Source organism: Amblyomma americanum, chromosome 4 (assembly GCF_052857255.1).
Source record: "Amblyomma americanum isolate KBUSLIRL-KWMA chromosome 4, ASM5285725v1, whole genome shotgun sequence".
Lineage (NCBI taxonomy): Eukaryota > Metazoa > Arthropoda > Arachnida > Ixodida > Ixodidae > Amblyomma > Amblyomma americanum.
The window spans coordinates 157,022,161-157,048,090 of NC_135500.1; positions in this window are offsets into that span (position 1 = coordinate 157,022,161).

The window sequence follows — 25,930 nt, forward strand, 5'->3', positions numbered from 1 at the left end:
TTCACACATTTACGTAGCGATCGTGATGCGAGCGGAAATGCACCCGCTGAGCTGTTGTAAGCAGGAGAAAATCAAAGGGAAACCCACCAAAGAAAGTCGGATAGTGAGTAGCCTTTCACATGTTCGGTGATGCCCTTTCCTCATCGCACGAAATCGGCGGCGTCAGGCCCGGAGAAGAAACTCGCCGCATCTTTTTAAAAATTCTTTATAATGTCCACAGTGCGGTGTGAAACTTTGGCCAGCAATAAAAAAAAAATGCTCGGATACATTTTCCCAAGTAAACCTTAATTTAGGAATTTGGGAAAATGTCGTCTTTCCTGATATTTATTTTTCCCAAACCCATACCCGCTTTTTTAGCACTTGTAACCGGAAACTGGAGCAGGAGGCTCTTATAGCGTAGGGTCTCAGTTCTACATGAGGTTCCTTTCAAATCCTTAGCTCGGTTTCCTTAGCACGCCTGTGTGATAATGTTCTCTTTTGAACCGCTGCTCAGGAAAGCTTCCCTTGGAGGCAAAGAGAACGAAACAGTTGCTGCAAGGACCGCAGCTGCGGGCGAGCTCAGGTGGTTTTCTGCAGTCAGTTCATCTATTCCGCCACACAGGCTGTCGATTTGGCAGAACAACGTGCCTCGAATACACGGCCACAGATATCCGGATGCGGGTTTCAGGAAGGAAACTCACGCGCGAATCAACATACCGCAAGTGGCAGGAGGTGTATTACCCTAAGCTCTTCAAAAGTCTACTGATAACGCCTTTCTTTCTCGCACAATTCCGGGTCAGACGCTAGTTACCATTTCGCTTTCCTGTGCTTCGCTAGATTTGAACGCCTCGCTTGCATCGAACTCGATTTTTGTTGTCAACTTCATAATATTTTTATTACAAACGTACGGCCATGTTAGTTTTGTAGGGTCTCGCAATTCGCCTTTACATTAAGGCAAAACTTATGGCAGGAGAAAAATTGTCTGCATGATACCGCTTGCGTTCTAATTTATCGCAGTAAGAGAGGTGCTCAGCCTTTTCGTATGCTGTATGACTCCAAGGTGGTGAATTTTAGCCGCCGAACAAATTATTACCGACGATAGTGAACACGTTTATAATAGTTAATCTAGCATGAACATGCTGCTTACATTTATTCAGCTTGGAAAAAAAAATATACGCCGATCAGCTGCATGCCGAGAGAATGGAAAAAGAAATGCTTCGAAAGATTACCCCTGCTCTAATGATATTGTGACTAACCGAAAACAGCGCAATTGTCACCATCATATTGGCGAAGCATAGACTCCAGTAGCCCCAGAAGCCTCGATACTTACTGCATTAGAGAAAGTGATTCCTGAATCTTTTCCAGAAACGCCTCTCTGATAGATAGGGCTACAAAACAGTTGCGCGATAGGGCATATTGTCGCCTAATATTGCGGAGGAGACATTCCAAACTGTCCGCACTTGAATTTCCTCGACACACAATTACGATGGGCTCATGAACAAACCAAAGTTAGCAGGTATAAGAGGGATCCAACGCCTATTGCAATCAGTGAGAACAATGGATGCTAAAATGTAAAAGAAAGGCACCGAATTTCAATTCCTTTTGATGTGTGTAGCAAATAGCTCTGTGATATTACATGGTTTTCTCGTTTTTCTGATATGTTGTATTTTGACCGCGGGTCATGCAGAGCTGCTTGTTAGCACGTTGCTTGAAATGTCGCCTTTGTGACGCCCGAATGAACATTTCTAAAATTCTATATTCCAATTTTACAGCGTAATGCGGTAGGCAGCCGCGGGCTGGCGCCACTGCATGTGCCGTGATTATCAGGGATGAACGCACTGTGCCTTGTAAAAGTGTGTCAGAAAGAGCATCCCAGAACATAATGACTGACACCAGAGATTTTAACACGCCGCCCTCAGGGCATTGTCGTGTCGCTTACCCACCCCACGACTTCATGCTTGCTCTAGAAAAAGTCGTTCGAACGTTCCCTAATTTTTACGCTCTGATGAGCTGAAGCCTCAAAAGCGATATCTTTACGTCTGTGAGTTGCTGCTCACATTAATTGTCAGCTTTTACTTAGCACGGTATTGAAGCTTTCAGCACGAAAAAAAGAAACGAAAGCTGAAAAAAATATTTTGGTCAACCACATGTATAGCCCCTCTTCAAGACCTTCTGATTTATTTGCCAAGTTTTCTTTATGTGTCCTTCAATTTGCTTTTGTTGGCTGCTTTCACTTTTCCTTTGAACCGCACAGTTTTTCTCTACTCCCCTTTCTAGTTTCTGGCACCAGGAGGACAAGGGTTTGGCGTGGTGGTAAGTGCGGTGAGATGTGTTTGAGACCCACGACCTACACCGTATAGTGAAGCGCTAAAGTTGTGCCGATTTTAGTTCCTGTTGAAATATTGCTGCACATACAAATTTTCTGAAATGTTGTGCAAGATGTAGTCGGAGGGCTAGTTAAAAACTAAATCTGCGGACTTTTTACTAGTCTTGAGCATTAGCTGTTGGACCACTTGAGAACACCCTACTTAGCATACAGCTGAAAGCACACCTCTGTTCCCACTGAGACTAGGCGAAAACTTATCGCCCAACACCTAAACTGCCGCACGAGAGAATGGGAATCCTCAAAGACCTTTTGACGGCTATATTCATTAAAATATCACGACCTATATTCTCTAACACTCTGAATATATTTTATGCATATTATCAGAATCAGAAAGATATTTATCAGGATATCAGGTAGCACAGAGTATTCATTAGCAGCAAGAGGTCCCGAAATAGAAAAGTGTAATGAAACCTCTGTTACGAAAGCAAATATAGTAGATGCTCGTATATTACGCGAGAACACGTTAAAAAGATGTAATGCGCTGAACAGCAAATATTAACACGCAGTGAAAATAAACATGACGGCAATATATTCAGAGTGTACAAAGGAAATATGCCCGATAAAAATTATTCTTCACTAATTACAGTTATCTTAATACTGAAAGCAAATTATTGCCGGTGTTTCTTTTTAGCTTGTGATACAAGGCGCTACATTGAAAGAGACAAAAATAGAGAGCGACAAAGAGAGGCGATTGTGCTTGTTGTCCTGTCTTCTTTTGTGTGTGTCAATGTAGCTCCTTGTTTCACAATGTGTCATGATTTACCATTTAGCCAGGCAACATACCTCACTGAATGTTTGTTTTTAGTTGCCCAAGTCACCGTGTTTCTGTCACTTGTTGGTTCGGTGCGGAAGATCATTCTCAGAAATTATTTTTTTTCGGTTAGCCTTCCTGAAGGAACGACTTTTCGATCCTTGCCCTCCTCTCATTTGAAACGCTTTTGTGCGTCCTAGTAGAGACGAAATTGGGGACGATAGAAAGCACAAAAAGCGATAGTATTGAACGACAAGTACTATGTTACATATTGGTAGCTTCACTAGAAAGAAGACGGCTGTTTCTTTTTCAAGAGGTTGTCGCTGTACACGCTGCCTAAAGCCTACAAGCCGTATGTCCTCTTATAGCAAAATATGCCCAACCGTTGATGGAATGGGATCAACAACGAAATGAGGTTTCCAAGTAGTTAGTGGGTAGCAACTACATTCTTGCCCGATAAAGCAGGCTGCTATACGCAAAATAAATATTCTGTTTGGGCAAACCGCCCCACAGCCAGCGTCACGGAATAGCTGCTAATTTGAAACTAGCGCGAGTTTCTGTGTACCTTTCCCATTAGCATCAAGTCTGGCAGCACCAATACCTAAACAAAACCAAATCCGGAAAAAGAAAACGTTAAACGCATAATTTTGTTATAGTGTTGAAGGCAGGAGATGCAAATATAGAGGAAGCCTTAATTATTCTGTGAGACTACAGAGATGTCTGCATAAATGAGCTCCAGCTCTGGGTGCTCGGTTGGAACTTCGCCTTATGGGGCATACATCGTCAAAACCCATTCTTATCATCGATAGATAACTGAAGTCGGGCGATAAAGGTAGAATAAAACGCTAACTGGTGTCGTGGCGGAGACGATTCAGCAGCTGCTAAGATGTCAAATATGGACATTTCTGCAGTCCGTGAAGGTAATAATGTAAAGAGCGCTTGGCTAGTAGCACCACCCGCCTTTGCTGTAAGTAAGCTCCGGACGAGATGCATATTGTTCACTTTCAACGGGAGAGCATTACTGGAACAATTATGAGAAAAGCCGGCGTCGTGTGCTAGAGTGTGTATACTCACAGATGGTACAGAAAATCTCAGGGACGGCAAAAATATCGGGATGACGTCATCAAGCGGCCGTCGAACACAGATAGCAAGCCGATCTCTGCCATTTCAGGCAATCATATATATGTTCGTTCGTTCATAAATATACTCCCCACTGGCTGACTTCCTTGTGGCGTCAGGTTTCCCGACTTCATTCGTAACACAAGTGTGAGGAACCGTTTGTCGTACAGTATTCCGGGTGGTGTTATACGATTTCTCGTTGCATATAGCTTGCATGTGCTCGTAAAGTTGGAGGGTAGCATGCGACAGTGATTCGTACCGACATCATATGCAACTTCAACTGTATGCTTTCCCAGACCTCTTTCATTGGGCCCGGTTTAGGTGTCCGTGTATCTGTGAGAGAGTTATTGCCATTTTTGTTCCTCTAATACCAATTTTCGCACCAAAATTGTATATCAAAAATGAGCGAACGTGAGAAAAAAACGTTATATATTATAAAAATGTGAAAGTACCCTAGTAAAACGCTAAGAAAAGACCACTCTAATCAGTGACGGCTGAAAATTTATTCTCCATTTTCGACAATACCAATTGTGCATACTTCGCTTGTTGGTAGTTGAGATGGTGTGCGTAAATTTTTTACCCGAAAAAATTCTTCAGACACTGTCTCGCCTGAATGAGGATGGAGGTTTTTTCCGGGTGGTTTGTGCTCTTTTGCTACATAAACAATGTTTCTTTTGCACGCAGAGTATTCAGTCCAGCCGCGACAATTACATGTCCCTCATGTTTCGCAGTATTGCATGAAAACGCGATCTCGCTCATTCACGCTATATTCAAGTTAACTTTGTCCGGGTGACTGACCATATTAAAAACAGATTAGACACTTACATCAAGAACCATTTTTTGTTCACCCTGGCGCCATTTTCGTTAGCCTGGCGTCATTTTTTGTGGTAACCGAAGAAAGAATGTTGCCTGAGAGCTGTGCTTATATATATATATATATATATATATATATATATATATATATATATATATATATATATATATATATATATATATATATATATATATATATATATATATATATATATATATATAATGCAATTTCAAACAGCAGGGTGAAAGCCCCTGTAGAAGCAGCATAACGTTTATTTATGAAGCTGGAAAGGGAGACAGGACACATTTATTTCATGAGGCGCGTCGCGCTGAGCAGAACTAAGCACAAGAGCAGAAATACCGTGTTTTTGAATACTAAGGCACAGAAGCACAACGCTAATGCTAGCGTTTAGAGTCCGACCTAACTTCCTACCTAGAGCTGGCAAATCTTCACTAAGCCTTATCGTCGTTGCTTGGCCTTATAGAAGGATGGTAAGGGTTGTTTCGGAAAAAAAAGAAATGACAATAAGGAAGACAGTACGGCGTTAATCAGTGTGCAATGGTTACTTTTTGCCGAGGTTCGCTGCGTTGGCATGTTTGCACACGAAGGCGTCCTAATGAAGCTTGTTAGGAAAGTGCGTGCCACGAATGTTTAATGCTGTTTCGATGACGCCGTCTTTGTCAGGTATCCCTAGTTCCTGCTTCGTGGGGTGTTGGAGAAAGAAAGGAGTCAGCAGCTAAGACTTCAGCGTAAGACATGGCTTAAGTTTCACAGCGGCGTTGTTTCTTCTGCCAGTGTAGCTTGAAACGAATGCTGGCATCTGCATGCACTCACTGAACGCGCGTCCTCATTAGCGCGGTTCTGAGCAGATCGCACGTTTTTTGAATACGCAGTTAGCTGAGGCGCCTGAGCTAGATGCTTTCTTGCACATTAACATGACCACTGCTTGCATTCCCAGTTTACAAAGCATTCATTGCCTTGCCACTGGAAATGTCGCAAGGTAAGGAGCTTTAATGTTCGATATGCCATTCACATGAAAAATGTGAGTCTTGGGAGCATGGTTACACTGAAGAGGCAGGCAAGTACCACTGGAAGCTTCCTGATAAAGAGCACTAAAGGATTTCTTTAACCAGAGCAAAATTACAGTTAAAATCAGTGGCACGTTCAATAGACGAGGATGAAATGAGAGATATAACAAAAGAGGATGTACTCCTGGTATGTTATTGTCCTCGGCCGTCCGGATTTAGTTCAATTGTTATTAAAAGTTTTTCAAATTAAAATCTTTTCGGCATTCGGCGTTCCCAGATTATTGTTTATATCTAGCTGCTATGCGCACACCACCCATACAACAATATAATGCGTATGTTTGAGCGATATATAATGGGAGTTACAATGCTGAATTTCCGCATCATCGCTCTGCTGAAGAACTGAAGAGAAAAAATCAATAAAATAACTAGCCACTACCTATATTTGGAGGAAGAGTTGATACTGCAGAGATGCATACTGTTCCCGTATTATCGAAAAATGCTTGAACAACCACTGATCCAATAGAGACTCTCGCATTACTTGCCTTCTCTTCAAATGCTTAATAAGAGTTAAAGTGTAAGTAAGCTCAGTGTACAGTTTCAACGTATAGGTTTATGGTTTAGAGGGGTTTGACGTACCAAAGGGACTCAGGCTATGAAGGACGCTCTAGTGAAGGTCTCCAAAACTTTCGACCACCTGGGGTTCTTTAGCCTGCGCTGTCATCGCAGAGTACATGGGCCTCTAGAATTTCGCCTACATCGAAATTCGAATGCCGCGGCCGGGATCGATCCCGGCCAAGGCGGGACCACGGCGGGACAAACTCGCAATTATGCTGGCATTTTTTTTTTATGTGTTTTCAGGTGCCAGTCAGTATTGTCTCTCTCGACAAGGGTTGTTTTCGACTATTTAGCTATACGGCTTAATGTCCGCTATGTTGTGTGCTTTGTACACGGTCGTCAGTTGGCGTGGTGTTAGTGCGCTATATTTTTTTGTTCTGTGCGTGAAACCCTTGTCTCCATGTCACTGTGTGTGCTGAGCGTCTACTTACATGGAGTTTGCCTCGTTGTAAGGGTTGTGGGGGTGCTACTGATGGTTTCATCATTATTCTTGCGTGACCCTCGCGTTTAGTACTTTTTGTCTCTGAGTGCTGTACAAAGAAAACCACTGTTCACGGGCTGAAGCGACGGTGTCTGCCTTAACGCAGAACGAAAGCTTTCAATTTTATGCTACATTGAGCGTTAGAAATAGACAGGCGTGTAGCCTTGTAAAATTGGGCGGCAAGACGACCCTCACAAATAAACCCATGGTAGCAGCGTTTTTGGAGGCGCGCCAGCGGTGCAAATGCCCTGGAATGGAGAATGCATGCGAATTGTCCGGTGCGTTGTGTGAATTCGCGTCGTCGGGAAGAGCTCATCAACGCGTTGTAATTGGATGAAATGGTCTGCGTGCCACTCGTGATTTCTTCCGCTCGTCTAAATTACGTTTAGTGGCCGTGGCTTCTTTAAACATTTCGCTGAAACCATATCCGTGGCCAACCCACGCTTCAAATTAGCATCGCTCCAGAGTCGGTATTAAAGCCGTGCGATATTTAAGAAAAACACGCTTTTCTATTCTGGACACTGAACAATTCGTGCACGCACAAAGGTTGAAGTGCCGAGAAAAACTCTTTAGTTTGACGACTGATAGCGCATCAGTGACGAAATTAAGCACTCATGACGAGCACCCACCGCCAGCTTCCTGGAATCAAAGGTGCAGCGAGTCTCTAATGAACTTTTCGACGACTATCGGTCTTTCTCGTATACCAAAGCCCAGTGCACTTCGACATCACATTTATTTGCGGGGCAACTGTTAAGTATTGTAATATACTTTTACGGACATAATATTGATGGGACTGCATGGTATAACCTTGCGAAGCATAGTACAATCTTGATTTAGAAGTTTTTCCTGAGCTCACACATCGGGTAGTCAAGACAGCGATAGAAAACCAAGAGTGTGTGTTTTTGACAATAAATAGGAGAAACGTGCAAGCCGTCCTGAGTAGGGATTTGTCACATACTGATTACGGCATGTGGAAGAACCGCGTTCATAAACAACTTTCCATTGAAAAATACACTTTTCCAGACCTTCTGGATCAGCATATGTCATGAGACCAGACCGGTACTCACAGCCAGACACAAGCCATTAGAGATAGCGTCGCTATGTCAGCGGGGTCTTGTGTGCTCTGCCATCCTGCTTTGTATAGGTTGTGTAGAAGTTTCCGTTGTGCTACACGACGCAAAGATCTTGCGACCGCTCTCGTGTTACGGTGCATCGTAACTAGCCTTGCCCGGGCGTCAGAAAGATATCTGAAAATTTATTGCTGGGTACCATAGTTCACAGTTCTATATGAAGATTTCTGGCGGTGTTTACAGCGCAGTGGTTGTGCAACGGGCTGAGCTAACACTGGCGGCCGCACCTCACAATATCGCATATGATAACAACGTGTGATTATGCAATGACAAATCAAAATCGTATATTTTTTTTTGACTGAGCGGGGCTTCATTTCTATAGTACTTCACGGGAGCACTAGTGGGTGAATAATGACGATCAGTTCTCGGCCTCGGTCTGCATCTATATAGGATGTGAGACGAAAAAAGCGCTTCGGTATAATGAATTGAAAATCGCTGAAGTGAATGTGAAGGCAGAAAAAAAGAGCGTAGAACATTAAAGCCGTTCGCACCTCTCTTTTTTTTTTCTTGCCGGGGAACAAGGATCACTGCTTTGACAAGCACTTACGAATACCTCAACCGCACCACTCAGGCACCACAAAATGTATATCTTTATAAAGAGTCCACCACCATCATAGAAAGCGGGATTTTTCTCATTATCTGCATTTCTACATGGATACGGTATGCGAAAGCAGAGAGTGTAAAAAGGTTAACTGCTGAAATCAGCAAGAGGGCATCCCTCCTTGCTTTCGGACTTGCGTCGCTGACACTAGTGAGAACCTCAGCAGACCACCGAAGTTTATTCGAACTCATACACATTTAAACTGTATCGACACAAAACACGACTCCAGGATGAAGACCCACAAAATAGAGCGTGCTACAATGAAAAATTACAAACATTGTTTCCTCTTATCGCTCTAGACGTCGCATCTTACTTGAGCTAGCACTGCACCAAAGGATGAAGGCAGCCACCAGTATTCTTCAACAAGCTTTTTGTGAAATGGAGCATCAAGATTGCATATTAAGGCCTCCGCACGATCCGATCTTGGCTGCGTAGGTGGCGCTATTCCGTTGAGCGCGTTGTTTTTTATTTTCTGCTTTGTAGCTAGTGCGCTACTGATTTTGCCTCAGTAAGCAATGGAATCCAAGCACAAGTTTTCATTTGGTTTCCGAAGTGCTTCTCTACGCCCTTAGCGTTCTTGTGGGTGTCGTGGCGTTTCGCTGAGAAGCAGGGCCTTCACCTTCGCTATTGCCTTCTCTTATGTTCTTTCACCTTGCCCACTCGCTAACACAAAAAAAAAGCTAGGCTTCAGGTACAAGAATTTTCGGGAAAACTGGGCACATGAGAATGCCTATAAGGATTCAAAATAGAATGTGAGAACTCATTCCTGATGACTCATTCCACAGAGTGCAGCTTACGTCGATGCTTTGTTTAAATCTTGAAAGCTTCACTTATTCCTGTGGCTCCTCACTGCTATTCATTCATTTCGTTCTTAGCTGTGATGTTATAGGCTACAAAAATTTGCAGTTTTCCTACTGTAAGATGAAAATTTAACAAAACCAGAAAAGAAGGAATGCTTAATGCACATTTCTATTTTCTTTCAGTGATGCTTTGTGCATGAAGTTTGTTCTGAAGGAACCATGTCTAGGACCAATATTCTTGCCCTCAGTTATATAAAGCATTTCTTCACAGTATAGCCTCGAGGCTCAACCGTTTCAAGCAATGTCGGAACTGGGGTAAGTTGCTTGTGAATAATCGCGCTTCTAAATGTACATTCCAAGGTCAGGGTACCTTTATGTCGCCCTCAGTGAAGACTTTAAGCGCAAACAAGGGCGTCGTATGTCTAGTTAGAGCCGAAAAAGTTTTGTTACAATTTTCTGCAAAAAAGTGGACTTGTTTTATTGGTGACTTGGTAAGCCGTACGACATACGCGTTGGAACTTCCTGCATTTTGCGCTCTTGTAGAATTTCAATATAAGTGCGAGAGGAACTTTGGTGATACAGGAGTTACCTTACACTAAGACAAAAAAAGTGCTGTGGCAAAAATATTTTATCATACCCCTTGTTCTTAGTGCAGGCATGTGATCCGATATTGCAATTCGTGTACAGGGGAACACGAACTCGGGGTATAAGAGATTGTTTAGTCGGGAAGATTTTAGAGATTTCTGCCACACGGGGGAACTGCTCCTTTTTTAGCAGTTGCACATGATGGCTACGAAGCATATTCTGCTAAAGGCAGCATCATTCGAGTTTGCAAGCTCTCCATATGCTGTTGTTTGTCTTTGTTACGACTCGTGCGCGCGGGTTAGCCGCAGAAATGTCATCGTTTATAGTAAGTCACCAATAATTCAGTGCCGCATAGTAGAATATAGTAATATTTCACTTGCTAGTTAGAACACTCGACGAAGTCTGGCAACGAACAACTGGGCAGGTACAGCCAAATTTCATCATAAATTCTTCGTCTACTGCGTTTTTCACAGCCTCCAACGCCAATACACACTAGTTCACGCGTGTAAGGATAGGGAGGTACAAAGCGGAAATGAAGGTTAAAAGGCTCCGATATCCTCAGGGCGAGGTCGTGAGCACTGCTGAAACAGTGCCCATTGGGTGGAGCTTGGCAGTAAAGTGAATTAAATATTCATTCATACGTATACGTATAAAAATATACGTATACGTATACGTATAAAATTTATACGTATACGTATAAAAAAAACGGCTTTGAATATTTTACAGTTCAATTGTAAAACACAGGCCGTGCAATTCGCTGAGGGAAAGAAAATCAAGCTCCGTGCATTCTACCCATGGCAGAATGGGCGCGATATTTTGAAAACTGTCAAATCGCAACAGTTTGAATGCATATTGGCAGTCATGTCCGGTTTACTTGCTTCAGCTTTTATGATTTGAAAGCTCCAATCTCAGAAAACTTTCATTGCCTCGACAAAAGGCGAATGGAGAGCATATGTAGTAGTGAATCCCTGGAGACGCCGCCGTGCCATGATGTAGAGGGCGGCTGCAGCACGAAAGAGATTAGTCTAGGGGCAAAACTTAAACGAAATTCAAAAATCTTCTTTGGGGCCAAGGTCTTAAGGCCGCATGGGATGAGAGTGGGGGGTCTAAGCAACACAAAGCGTCCAGTGTCTTTTTATACCTCACGCGTGGCCATATTCAGTTTTCCTGTTTACATTGCAGTCCGGAGATGCTTTCAACGACTTTTTTCCTCGTTGGGCAGTGAAGGTTCCTCACTGGGCAGTCAAGACTTTTCGTGCTTCCAAGTGCAGCACATACCTGTCACCAGCTTCTTATTCTCTGTGAGCGGAAGCTCCTGACTGTTTACCAAAGTGGGTCAATCTACCTTAAGAGTCTCTTGCGTACCACTTCTGGGGTCCGTAATTTTTTTCTATGCCCTTGCCATTCATAATATATATTCTTGCTTCGCATCCGTCTTAGAGAGTAACCATGCTATATCTATTTTTATTAGATAAAATGAAATTCCAATGCGCACCGTTAGGGAAAACAGTTTTCTAACTCCAAGAAAAAGCATCGAGTTGTGCAACTGAGCCATGAAGTGCGCATTGCACAATGATTCATACTGACACTATCCATGGAAGCTTTTATTGTTTCTGGCCTCACAAGCAATAGATTGCTCCTTGAAGACAAGTCAGAAGCAGTGCATGGCTGACAACATAGCTGGAATCTCCACGAGCGCATGGGCTTTCACAGAGTTAGAGCGGAAGGAAAACCTCCCCCGACATCGGTAGTCCGAAGGAGAGATGCTGGCCCCCATACAAGCTGAGATTAATGAGAGACGCGCCTTAGACTGACGTAGCAACGCGGGTTGCCGATAGCAGCAGTGCTGCCTATTACTGTATCGTCATCGACGAGAATAGGTACACGAACGAGCAGACAAGAGCGCTTGCAATCAGCCACACTCATGATAGGAATCCCGCCTCCATGGTCCTAATGAGTGAAGGCTTGCAGGCTAGCACCAATAGCCTAAAAGTCAACACGGGTGCCTATATATGTGCGTTCAGAGTGAGGGAGAGAGAGAGAGAAAATGGCAGAGAATTGATGAATTTTCAACTCACGCTCAAATGATGTTTTCGCACTAAGGTTTTGTGCCTCCGATAGACAAGACAATCTTTCTTCATTAAAAGACTAAAACTAAAAGTCGTCACGACTGCTGCTTTGTATGTTTGCAGACGAAAGGGTGCGGGACGCAAATGAAGGGCGGGGATTCTGAGAAGACTTTCGTTCCTGTTTTCCTTTCACGTTTCTTCGAGACGAGCATTGGAACTGTACTCCTAGTATTCTTTTCCCTTTCGCCTTATTCCATAACTTCAATGGAAAGCTAGTATAAACAAATATTTAGGGTTAAGGCAGCCCTAGCTACACGGCCTACCTGCGGCAGTAGAGCTAACGCCCTGCCCCTTGTGCTCCTTTATATCAGCGCTGTACTCAGAGCAGGCCTCCAGTTCTTTGCGGCACAGCTTTTTCACGGTACTTCCCTGTGTCTCCCCGGCGACTTTTTCTCTTTAGAGGAACTGCCCCAAAGACCTCGGGGGTGTTTAACCTTGTCCTCCGCTCTATGTTTCTTGACCACGACGCCTTTCGGGTGCAACTAACGTCGGCCTACGACGGACCATTCTGCGTCATTCACCGCACCAGAAACAGTGCCACCCTACAGAATACTGCAAAAAAGCCGCCAGGACGTAGTCAGTTTGGGCCGCCTCAAGCCGCCGTACCTGGAGTTGCCTGTTGAAAGCCTCGCAGCGCAGCCTTACTTCGACAGCACACCATCCGCCGTCTTCGTCTCCCCGTTGCACTGACTACGCCGCCAGCACATTGTGCGTTTTGGACCTCCAGTCTGGACGGGGTGCCCGTATCACCAGTCTTTGCCTGCGCCATAAGCGCGGCCTTGCGCGGCCGCTCACAGAAGAGAATAAACATGGCGCCCGATACCGGAACGTGATAGCATGGCTCAGCAGTTCGGTCCTGGTCTCGTTGCGTGTGGGTGTCCTTTTCCCTTAGAGCCCGAAACATAAGCCTATATGTCCATCCGATAGTTGTCCTGCGAAATAAGGTCGCACAATTGAGCTAAGCGGTTCTTCGACAAACACTTGCGGGGTACCAGACTTGTTCTATTGTGTTATTTGGTCAGAAAAAAAGGAAACAATAAACGGTGTAAAACTATTCGAAACTTTTATAAAGCGCGCATATGTTGTAGGACCCACTTCTGATTGAGCATCAATAGTATTCTTCATATGGTTCGCAACTCACTGTGATAGGCAATACTCTGTGATTAGACTGACTTTATATCTTTTTATAAATTTCTCAAAACGAGTCAAGTGAGTTAAAGCATACACCGTCTCAATAAATTAGGCCGCATTTTTGCAAGCACAAGAATTATTTTCTTGGCACAATTAATGTGATACGGTAAAAAATCGAATGGATTAAACTTCAAAAAGACTTTTATGAGAATGTTCAAAAGAAGTGTGTTTGGAAATGGAGAGAAAGTATTGCGAGATGAAGGAGCCTTAGTTAAAAGGGTGCGCTGTGATTGCGAAAGGCGGGGAAAGTTTTCGTGCTTTATAATTCATTCCCTTCATTTGCGAAGCCAGTGCATTTTCCGATCATTTCAGCCATTTCTCTTGTTTTTACGAATAGCTAAGAAGGCTTTCGCAACGCTAACCGAAGTGGGAATGTTTTTTAGAAAAACTGCATCATCTAACCGTGCAGATGATGAAAAAGAAGCAACGCAGGGAACTCCATTTTTTTTTCTATATTTACCAAGGTGAGGGAGAAGAAAAAGAACTCCATTTCCAGCTACTTTAAGAATAATAGCCCAAAAGAGGTTCTTGACCGGCGCAAAGAGTTCTTCGACTGATATTCGCTGGTGCATTAAATATGGCGCAGCCAGAGTGCATACGAATACGGGAACGTCCGAACAAATTTCCCCATTGCTAGCTTGCTTGTCGAACCTCTGCTGGCTGGCAAGGTCATTAAACGCTTCTGTAATTGAGGTTTGCTTGCGCAGCGTTCCGCGTGCCTCAAACGACGTTGTAAATCAGAAGGTTGTTTGGGCGTTGTGATGACTTTTCTCTTAATTGGTAACACCTCGCTTGAGGTTCAGTGCATTTCTTTCGCTCATGTGTTTTACCAGAGAATCCAAAGAAGAATAAGAAATCCATATCTTCAGGACATCACCTTTGTTACCCTTGAAATGTGTGTTATTTTTTTAAGCACTTGTAACTGCAACTTCGCTTATTTTAGGCAAGCGGTACTGTAAAAAAGCACAGGTAGTGCTGTCACACCTACGTGCGTCCTTAAACAACACGAAATCTTTGCACTCGAATAAGAGGATGCAAACGTCATAAACGGAGGGAGGAGTGAGCAGACAGAAGCTTGGTAAACAGATATCGGTGGTTGGGTCTAAAGGTAATTCATACGTGAGAGCCTCCTCCGCATGTAGCACCCAGCGGCATAGACTCCTTACTGTGTCGATGTGTACCCAAGGATTTTGCTATTAATACGAGCATTTCCTTTTCCTGGTGCTGAGGAGACGATTAGTTCTTGCATTTTACTCCACAAAGCAACATCACCGGCGACACGCCTTTTAGTAATGCTTAATGCCATTCGCCAGATATATGTGCAGTATCTTCAAAGCTGGTGCGTATTTTCTGATTCAAAACTTGCACTGCAAATTTTTCAAGGGGAATTCAACAAAACTCTCAGCAGTTTGGTACTGGATATCTCTGAGCTCCGTCATCAGCATATAGAAAAGGCCTGCGTATTTTGTTTCAGTCGACTCCGGGAGACAGCGGGCTGCAAAAAAAAAAATGAAAATGCAGAAGCAAAAAAAAAAGTGCGTCCGAGGCAGTGGAGTATGTAAAGTGTTGTGCTATTGTCGGTTTTAGACGCCAGGAGCCTGTTTTCAGGTTTTTATGTGCAGTGCGGCAGTGAGATGCTGTACGCAACCCGCCATTCGATACAGATGTCTTTAAATGCTGGCTCCCATCATGACCTTTACCATTCTGCGACGCATTCAGCGTACCTTGTTAAGCCTCTCACACGGAATAAGAGTAAGCATCGCTTTCCCTTGGAAGAACCTGCATTCAAATGGCCGTGCTCTTCAGGCTGCTCTCCTTCGTCCATGATTGATCCTGTATATGATGTAGTAATCATGGCACGCCGTGTATACGAGGGCGAAAGACGGATGTTGGACGCTTCTTTGGCGTGTTTCGAGAGGAGGTCACTCTCGTAGCCTCTTGCAGCGGGATCTTGGTCGGAGCCCTGTAAAGCCCTCCAGGCAACGAGAGTCCTCCTGCGTTTCGTGCGGGAAATGAGTCTCGACTACCGGCCGTGATTAGGCGTGCTCCTCATGTGGTTTATATATATTTAGATATCTCTTCTTTCCTCATCGACACCCGTCACATCCCTTTTTTCTTCTCCTTCTCCTCTTTCTCCCCTCCCTCTACATATCTGTCTTGCCTGACATCTCAGGAGTGATTTGTTTCGAGAAAGTAGCCATTTACAGCGCGTCGTCAACACCAGCGCATTATCCACAGAGATTTTGGTCACGCTGTGCTACAGTAATTTATTTAAAAACCACAAGTCTTCCAGTCGGACACCTTCCTTGTCAGTGAATAATGCGTGAAGTTAAACAACTACAGAAGTCTGCCGCTGCGAATGCCCAGGAAAGAATTGAACACGCCAGTGAAAACACAACCCGCGAACTGCGGAAAACCTGCACGGATGAAACAATCGATCTAGAGGCTTCGGGAGTTCCGTAGTCTAAAACTACAAGCTCTTGTCACAACTCATACGGCCCTGCCCGCAACAGCGATGGCTATAGCCGCACTTCATAAAAACAAGGCACGGCATATAGTCATTATCGTTTTTCAAAGGAACAGCAGTGCTTGACAGCAGTCGGCTGAATTAGACGTCGTCTTTTGGTGCTAGTTATTCTTTCTGTTCGTATAGAACGGAGGGCGGGGGGGGGGGGCGCAATTAGCCTTTCAAATGTACAATGATATACAAATAAATCCAGCAAAATTGTTCACGGCTCTTGACCACGATCATTCAATAAGGCGAATTTAGATTTTATATTTTCTCATTTTTCCCCAGAGCGAATTAGGAACCAAATGTTTCCCCCTTTATATTTCCTTGTATTGTGTAATAATTTCGAAGAGGACTGTATCTGACGTGCTAAGAGTATGTTCTTATGAAATCTATGACAGAGTGTCAAAAGGTTGTGGTGTGGTGCCCAACCATATTTTGTAAGAAAAAAAGCACGAGACTCACTTCTGTCGTCTGTTGGAAAAACAACCTGCCGTTGTTAGAAAATATATCTTGCGTTGTGTATGAAAAGATAGCTTGTCTCACATAAGTTATATGCGCTTGAGTCTGCGCTGATCCAAGACGTGACCGACGAATCGCACTTACATTTCAGCCTGAATATCACTTTGCAAAAAATAATAGTTAGCCATATAAGGAGGTCTTCAGGCAGGCAAGAAACACAAGCAAAATCCAGTTAACGAAGGAAAAAGTTATTTGCTTCTGCAGGCTTCATTACGCAGCGATTATTGATTTTCGGACGGTCAGGCAGATTTGGTTTTGTCGCTTGTAATACACAGGCGGCGACGAGAGGCGAGAGGGACACCGGGGTCTCCAATGAGAGGCGGAGAGAGTGGTGAGGGGGTATGGCGTGTCCACTGTGGTTGCCGTATTGGATAGGCGAGAGAGAAGAGCAGGTATGGCACGTCATATGGTAGACTGGGTCACGCCACCTGCTCGCATGGTCTGAGCCCGTCAGTGGCAGCAGCTGCTCCGTCCCTGGAGAACATTAACGTAACGCACATTCTGACGCATGGATCCCATTGATAGTCTAAATTTTTGGAGATTTCTTGGGGCAGAGCGGATCACATATCTTGACCACCTTGCTCGTGCTTCAAATGGTAGCGGAAAAAAGGAAACTTCAAGGAGTAACGTTAGGCATTCCTAATTTTAATTACGGTTATTGGAACTGCTCTCTTTAGAGACGACATGTGAAACATACGCTTTTTAATACGGCTGCAGGCTACAGACGTTTAGCTGTTAAAATATATCCACTGCCTTCCGAAAAGCCAAGCTTCAAAGTCCAGCGTCGTGTTTTTCCGAGGCAGAATTTACCACCTGACGAAATATTTTTAAACCGCATGTCCATTAACTCGGGTTCAAAGGTTTAAGGTGGGCGAACTAAATCGAACGTCCATGTGAGAATAAATCCTTTCAAACGATATAAAGTTGCCGGTAAAGAGTTTCGATTGTTGATTTTATTTGTTATGTTTTATTGAGTTTTTACAGGCGTGGCATGCACGAACAACTCAATCACAAATATAGTTATGATTCATAGCATAAAGCAGGCGATGCAAGCGGGCAGCTAGTGTCATCCTTATTGCTTTCTTTATTATAAGCAGCTACAGCGTATGAAAATCATAATACGCCGTAGTTTGATTATTATTAGCGGAGAAAAAATCTAAACTGCTTGGAAGCTTAAAGAGAACTTTCAGTCAGTTTCTACATCATCATCTATCACGGCGCTATATTTCACAAAAAAGAGAAAATAAATCACGGATGCTTTAGCGTGGTTGGGCCAAATGCAAAGTTTGTGCCCAAGTGCTTCGATTTTCCCTTCGGTTTTGCTTCAAGGATCAGTATTCATAGACAAGCTAGCAAGCTTCAGTCAGTGAGGGCCTTGGTGCTGGCGCACTGAAACTGTAGGGCACAATTAAGCTCCGCTTTAAGGGTATGACGTGATATCATTAATGGGTTATTTCTCATGTATGCGTAATTGGTGACCCTGTACTTTACATTCGTAGATCGCACTTTTTAACTGAACTGAAATCGGCGACGGGGATCAATGTGCTTGCAATCTGGGTGGGCAGGTTGTGATGACGTCACAAGGTCACTTCGCTTAGGCAGCCCATGTACCCCCTAGGTGGGCTGGCTAGGTGGCATGTGGGCCCCCTAGGGCAGGTTGCCCACAACCCGGTGGGCACACAGGGACCTCACAGACAAAGACTAAGTGGCTGAGTTGAAGCTCTGTTGCTAACGCGCTAGAGTAAGAAAAGAGAAAGAGAGCAATCCAGCCACAAACAGTTCGCTCGGGCTACTTATTGATGGAAGAAGCCATCAAAAAATTCCGTTCTTCACCACTCTCTCAAAGACGTGCTGTGAGGAAGTGCAGCGTCAGCGTCCCTCCTCGAAGCCATCTCAGCTAATCGCAATTTCTTTAAATACTAGAAACACCGCCTATGTGATTCGCGTCCCAAACTGCGCGACCAGACATAGAACTTTATTTTCTTAAAATGGGATTCCTGGGTTGATCGGAGGCCAGGAAGCTGCGTGTTGTCGGAGCGCTTTATTTCCAAATACATGCTGCCTCAAAAATGCGTTTTTTTGTAATATTGTAAGAGACTTAGGGCCTTTTAAAGATTCACGGTTTACAGGATATAAAAGTTCTATGGTTGTAACGTAGTTAAGCCGAATAGGCATGTCAAAGCTTGTGTTTAGCCTGCTTGGCTTACGGTATTTCCTTGCTGGATCGTCGGCACGTCTGGTGACTATATCAAACACATGTTAACCTTTGATCGAGGTTATGCTCATCAGATCTGTTCGCGCCGCAGACGAAAGTTGATGAAGACGACGATGTGCAATGCACAGCGCGTAAGTGTGTTTGAATCTGCACCAAACCCTGGCCAATCCCCCGCCGTGGGTATGTGCCATCGTATTTGAGGCAACAACAACAACAAGTGTGTTGCAGTTTAACACGTGCCTTTATCGGTTGCGACGATAGCATAGTGCACTCGTTCAGTGGCCAGCAAAGCTGATCTGTTCGCACTGGCGCCTTTTCATAACCCAGCCGCCGCAGTTTTACTTTATTTCTACGCGATCTGTCGCTATGCTAGGTTTAGCCAAGATTGCCCCTAAGGTCATCGTCCCACTTTTTACAGCTGGCTGACGCTCCTCCGAACTTTATAGAGCTTCCTTCCATTGACTACAGCTTCCGCGACGCTCCTCCGAAATAACCCGTGCTTACTCGAGTTACATCAAGGCTGCACACATGATTCTTGGTTGGGACTGTGTTAAGTAGTGATTTCGCACTAAAACATGCCAAGGCTGGCTCGTTTCCAGTCAGAACACAGGTACAGGAATAGCAGGTGAATCCAAACGACGGGCGGAAGTAGCCCGTTTGTCCAGCAGTTGTGGCTTGAGGTTGGTCGATATCTTGTTTGGCCTGATGTACGCTGTTGTGAGTGGTTTGTGGAGGCAGCGGCTCTCCACGAGGCGTTCTTAGCTGAGAGAATTTGTCAACACCAGTCATGAGCACTCTCTTCCTCAGACGCCTGCCCTAACACTCTAGAACCGCACATAAGACTGTGTTTTGTGCACAGCTGCAGTCTCCCATCAGGCAGAAAGTATAACCGACACAAAGGGTGCACTGCATAAAAGTATTTATAGAGCTAGAAACAGTCTGTTATCGGAAGGTAAAACTGAGTGAAAGACTGAAAGACGCAATTTCCTGCGCAGGTAACATATTCGAATGATTTTTTGTAAGTTTGTTGGTGTTGAGAGCAATTGCAAGTCGGCTTTAACGCTTTGCTGGGGACAAAAAATGCGACTAGACTCATCTGCAATCGGTGTAGCTCTTCGCGCCTACTTCTTCGCTCTCCGTCATTGTTGTAGGTCACTTTAGTCGCTTGTGTTGATAGTTATCCGTCGGCCTTAAACTGAAGGCGGCCGAAAGTGGCGGCGATTCTGCTCTTTCACAAGATTGGAGCACGGCTGTTGCCCCCGCCACTGCTGAGTTGCTCAGTTCTTTGCGGGCGCCAGTCACCCCAACCAAATGTTGTAACACGACAGCGTTCTTCCGAAAATCCAGTGTCAGCCTTGTGAGAGAAAAATTATTAGCATGGCGCTGACAGGTGGTCTCCAGAAAGCAACCTAGGGGGAGGGGAGCCATAACCAGCCTGCCATGGCAGGTGGCAGTTAAATTGATGACTGGACGCTCGAGAAGACCAACCTCAGCCGCACTTGTTACAGAGCGGGGAGCACCTGCCATCGCAGGACAGCGGTGGGTCGCTTGAGCGCTCCACCACAGCGCCCGGAGGGGTATGAGGACCCCCAGGGATCTCTGAATGTTAAGTTGAGGATGTAGTTCTGCATATATGGCAACTAATCATTACACTATCCCGTCATACTGTTAGGGCAGATCTTAAGTGGCAGATACAATTTTCTTACTTCTTTATACAGCATTACCATAATATTATAACGTACACAATACAACATGAAAGGCAGTAGTGTATTTCTTTGTGGCAGTATGTACAGGCATTATATAATGCCTAAAACCTAGAAAGATTTTCTTCTGTGCCACTCAATGTGACTGGTTATGCATCCTAAGGGGTCCAGATTTCTCGGAGCTGAAAGGAGCACAGGGAATTCCACTCGATATGATAGGACTTCGCGGGTGCTACAGGTGCACCGCTACCTCTTCCTGAAAACGTCTCGAAAAGGGCCAACTTTCTTAGTACTGCAGTCAACGATGTAATGCATGGGTTCTACTGAAAGCATGCATCAGAAATACATGTCTAAGCTAACGTATCCAGTAGAGTCGCATCCATTTATTTAAAGGCACAGGTGACAGTTGCGAAGATTGCAACAGCGTCAATGGGAACTCCTATGAAAAGCGGAAACAGAAGTTATGCGGACTGCAAAATGGAATCAACTGCTGAATTGCATGCCGCCGAGTGTAATCCAGGCTGAGCACAGGACGACTGAAAATCTTTTTGCTTGAATTTAGGGGTGCTAAATCGGCGCAAATTTAGAACGACTGCTGATTGTCGGAAGTCGGAACACACAGCTATACAAAGTCACCGCGCTCCTCTGTGTAGTACCAGATACATGACTGATTCATTGGAGAACTGCGTGTAGATGGGAGGCGGCGGGATCAAAGTCTCATCCGCCGGTGGCTAATGTGGCCCAGGTTGGTCTGCCATAGCGCGGGCCAAGGATGCTCGGTGTGGTCGTGGCATTTTTCCGCCTCCTTCGTACGGAGGAGCAGGGAAGGCCTCAATTGTGGGTGCCGCGACCGAAGGTGCGCACCTCATTCACGCTGCGACGTTACAAACGTGCGGAGGCGCTGATGTCAGTAGCGGCTTGAACACAGTAGGCAAAACAGGCTCATCCTGACCGTTCCTACCGATGCTGCAGCAGCTACTGGTGGGACAACGCGGCTGCATCGTGTCCAGCGTGCGGAGGTGAACCTCGCCAGGACGTCCAGGCCTTGGTGAACCCATTTCCATCTTTTCTTTTTACAAGAAGTCACGATGTCGGCGTCGTCCTCATCCCCAAACACCTTCGCCCTTAGCCCTTTTACCTCTGATGCTGGGATGCTAGTAAAGGTTGATTTACGTGGCCGAACATTGGCTCGCGGACAAAGTGTCACGTGACGTCCAAGTACCGGTGCATTCGTATTTGCCCCGCAGTGGGGGTGTGCTTGGAATGGCGAGAATCCATGCGCATGTCTATTCCATATCGCTACGTTCAAAGTTGAAAGTCAGAGGAGTAGTGTTAAATGAATTAGACGTATGCGAACTGCTTAGTTCTTTATGCCGGCCAAGCACGGGACTCATGGAGCGGAAGTGCAAGGCCACATGACGTCTGATCCGCGCTTCAATGGTCTCTCTCTAGAATTGAACCTAACCTAATGTTCATGACCTTAGAGTACCTGTCAAATGCTTTCTGTCTTTTTAATATTCTCCTGTAGATTTTTTAACGAGAGAGCGTCAAGAGCCGCGTTCTCTAGAAATGCCGGTGCCAGCCTTGCCGGCATGGGCGTCGGCATATTGGGAGAAAAATTGCGAGCATGGCTCTTGCACGTGGTCCGCAGAGAGCAATCTAGAGGTAGGTGGGCCACATTGGCAACGTGACCTGTAGCGTCATCACAACCTGCCCACCCGATAATAAAATATCATTCTCGGTGATGATCGTTCAGCATTATGCTTTTCCCGCCCGAGAAGTCCCAGAAATGGTTTGTGATCAGTTATCACTTCAAAATTTTGGCCCCAGAGATATTGATGAAACTTCGCGACGCCAAAAATTAAGACAAGAGCTTTTTTGTCGAGCTGACTGCAATTATTTTCTGCTGGAAGAAGCCTTCTTGATGCGAAAGTAATGGGGTATTCCCCTGTTTAATCTCTGTGCGCGAGAACAGCTCCGAATCCTTACAGTGAAGCGTCGCAACTGAGATTGATTTGCTTGGAAGAATCGAAATGATGTATTGCCGGTGCAGAAGTCTATAGAGCTTTACTTTCTCTGAAAGCTTGTTCCTCTACGCTTGTCCACTTCTCTGGAGTTTCTTTTGTAAGTAGCAGATTCAAGGGCCGGAGAACTGTCGAAAGGTTAGGCAGAAAAAGCCTGCAGAAATTAAGGAGTCCAAGGTAGCTTTGGAGTTGCTTGACGTCCTTGGGACTTGGAGCATTCACGACAGCTTCTATTTTTCTTTTGGTGTTGGCCTTAGTCCTTCTGCGTTTATGACATGGCCCAGGTACTCAAATTCTGTCGCTAGAAATGAACACTTATCTAGCTTGAGCTTGAGGTCTGCTTTCTGTAGACGCTGTAGTACACTGGCTACGTTACTCAAGTGATCTGCGTCGTGCAATCCCGTTACCAAGATGTCATCAAAGTACAGGGTGACATGGCGCATGTCTCGTAGCAAGTTTTCCATTTCTCTCTGGATTATGGCCGGCGCTGAAGCTACGTACTCCGAAAGGTAGTCTGGCGTACTTCCAAGCGTGTTGTGGTCACTAGACTCTGTGAGCTTGTGTCAAGTTCTACCTGCTGGTAAGCGTCTTTCAGGTCCAGCCTCGTAAACGTTTTGCCGCCTCAAAGTTTCGCCAAGGGATCCTCGACTCGCGGCATGGTATACTTTTCCAGCACTGTGGCGCCGTTTTGACCTTAATGTCGCCACACATCTCGACTAATTCATCGTACACATACCTTGAGGGAGAATTTTTCTAATATGTCTTGAGTTAGCTGCGCCAAGAAGTCGGTGTTCTGAACATTCCGCAGGCTACGACGGCGCCTCAGGGGTATGTGAAAATGTGAACGGGGCTTCAAGATGGCAACAGTGAACAGAGGGTGCTTAATGCGTCCCGACTGGCTGAGAGGTCTGCCTGCGTCGATGGCCAAGCGTATGAGCATGCTGCAATTTGTGGTAATAATGCAGGGGAAGTGATAGCCGTGATCACGTGATCTTTACTCACAATAGCGTCTTCATGCGCCACGTGTCGCCGTAGTTAATTTCTAATCGTAGACGAGATGTCATGCATGCCCACACTAGATTCACTCAGGTGGCCAACTGATTGTCAGTGTACGCCAGTCATAGGCCGATTGTCTGTAGCTTGCTGGTAAGGCAACGGGGTCGTGAAGGGCTTCTATGAAATGATAGGCAACACAGACCCATCTTCCATATACTTTGCGAAAGCTGCGTCTTCAAAGATATTGCGGCATTTTGCGCAGCGTGCTTCGCCACGCGGGTGAATCAGTCCGTCAAGCGTGTTTATTTGCGTCTCAGCCTGGAGGCTGTGAACTGGGGTAAATTTTGGGAGGTCCGTAAAAATACGTATTGCTGCTCGATTGATTGATTCCAAGTGATCCCAATCTGCGCGTCTCATTTCCTGCAATTGGGCTTGGTAAATCAATCTTGGTGGTAGTATAGAACGTGCCAGGAAGCGGGCGTGGACGTGGCACCACCTGACATCCGTGAAAAAGACAGCATGGCACACGCTGCTGTGACAGCCAGCATAACTAGTGCGGCCTTCCTGTTCACGACGTGCTGAAAACCCACAACATCAAGCGCTAGTCAACAAAAAAAAAACAAAGGATAAAAGGCAGACGCTTTGAACCTGCTTTGTTTTGCAGCCTCGTTGAGCTACAACAGAACGTGGTTTCTCTCATGTTTACTTAGCCCGAGCTCACTACACCATCTCTGTCCAGGGTCTATAGGACTTAACCGGTATTGTACACAGAAGACAATAGTTCCGGTCATCGCGTCCCTCGGCTTACTCTTTTACTTTATTTCTGTACTGTTCATTTTCGAACTATTTTGTCCGGCAAGTACGTTGAAGTAAAATACCCCTTCTGACGAATAAGGGCGCTCTGTGGAGTTTGTATGCTAGTTCGAAGAGTTTTTATCGTGACTCTCTTTGTTACGAATGCGTTCCCGGATAAGCCCGCATGTGAGCGGGGCAAATTACTATACCGCGTGACATCGACTACGGCTCCCCCGCATGAAAGCGGGCTGTAGATCCGTAAGACGTAGAGCAAACAAATCTCAAGTCTCCTAAGATGAGCGTGTGCGGCCGCTCGAAAACAGGATTCTATTACCTAAAAATGGAGTTGTGAATCGGAAGAACACTCCATTTGGGGATATCTGCGCTTTCTTTACCCTCCTCCTTCCAAGGTAACCCTCCTCCTACCAAGCTAACTAGGTACCTTACGGGCGGTTTTCTTGGCAGCCACCCTTCGGTGGCGCATTCTAACGCTCTCACCATGTCTTCCTCCTTCAACTGTAACAAGCCTTTCTGCTTCCTGCGGCAATCCCTCTTCCGTTACGCATCCTTACGTTCTCACAGTACCCTCCTTCATGGAGGCTATCCCTCCTCCAGTTGGATATTCTTCCGGTCTCACCATACCCTCCTGCGGCTAAGGATTCTTGTTCTCTCGTCATACTCTTTTTTTTCGCGGAAACTCTCGTCTTCACTCTCATTAGATAACAATGCTGTGTGTGGTTTTAGTGGTGACCACCCTGCGGTTGCATATTTACGTTTTCGCCCTACCGTCCTCTTCCACGGTAACCATACTCCACTTGAGGGTACCCCCCCGCTTGCCATGCTGCCCACTTTCTTCTCTAACAACCGTGCGGATGGTTTCTATGGTCGGCAGAATCTTATTACAGATTCTTACTCTATTCTCATACTTTCCTCATCCCACGATAAGAACCCTCCGGGGTATTCCCGTAGTAACTCCTCACTAGTTACGCTTTTGAACACTGTGTAGATTCTCTCCTTGGTCCACATTAACCATACTGCGGTTGAGGATTCCAATGCACTTCGATACCCAGCTGCAGCAAGGTAATCACTCTTCCAGTAGTTAACATGGCAACCATCTACCGGTTAAACCGACTACTACACCAACGCGAATTCCAGGAAAGTGCGCGTAACAGCTGTCGCTGTAAAAATAGGCACGCCGCAAGAACCATGTTTGCTCAAGCTATTCAACTAAAATTGATTACAAACATAAGACTTGCCCATGCCGGAGGCGCCTGCCATATGGTATGCAGGTTATAAAAGCTTATTTAAGGCCGCAATTACTCCTTTACTTGTTATATTAGAATAAGAGGGAGAATAAAAACAAGAAGGTTGCTAAAAACGGCTCTTGGTTCGTACGCAGAAAACCACAAAGAGGAAAGAAAATATTTCTATAAAAAATAGCGAACGAGAGATATATTTCAGCCGCTTATGTATGCAGACTGTCCTCAGGAGCTGAAAGAAGGGACTGCTTAACAACGAGGCAGCTTTTTATTCTTTTCGAACACGCTGTGTTTTACG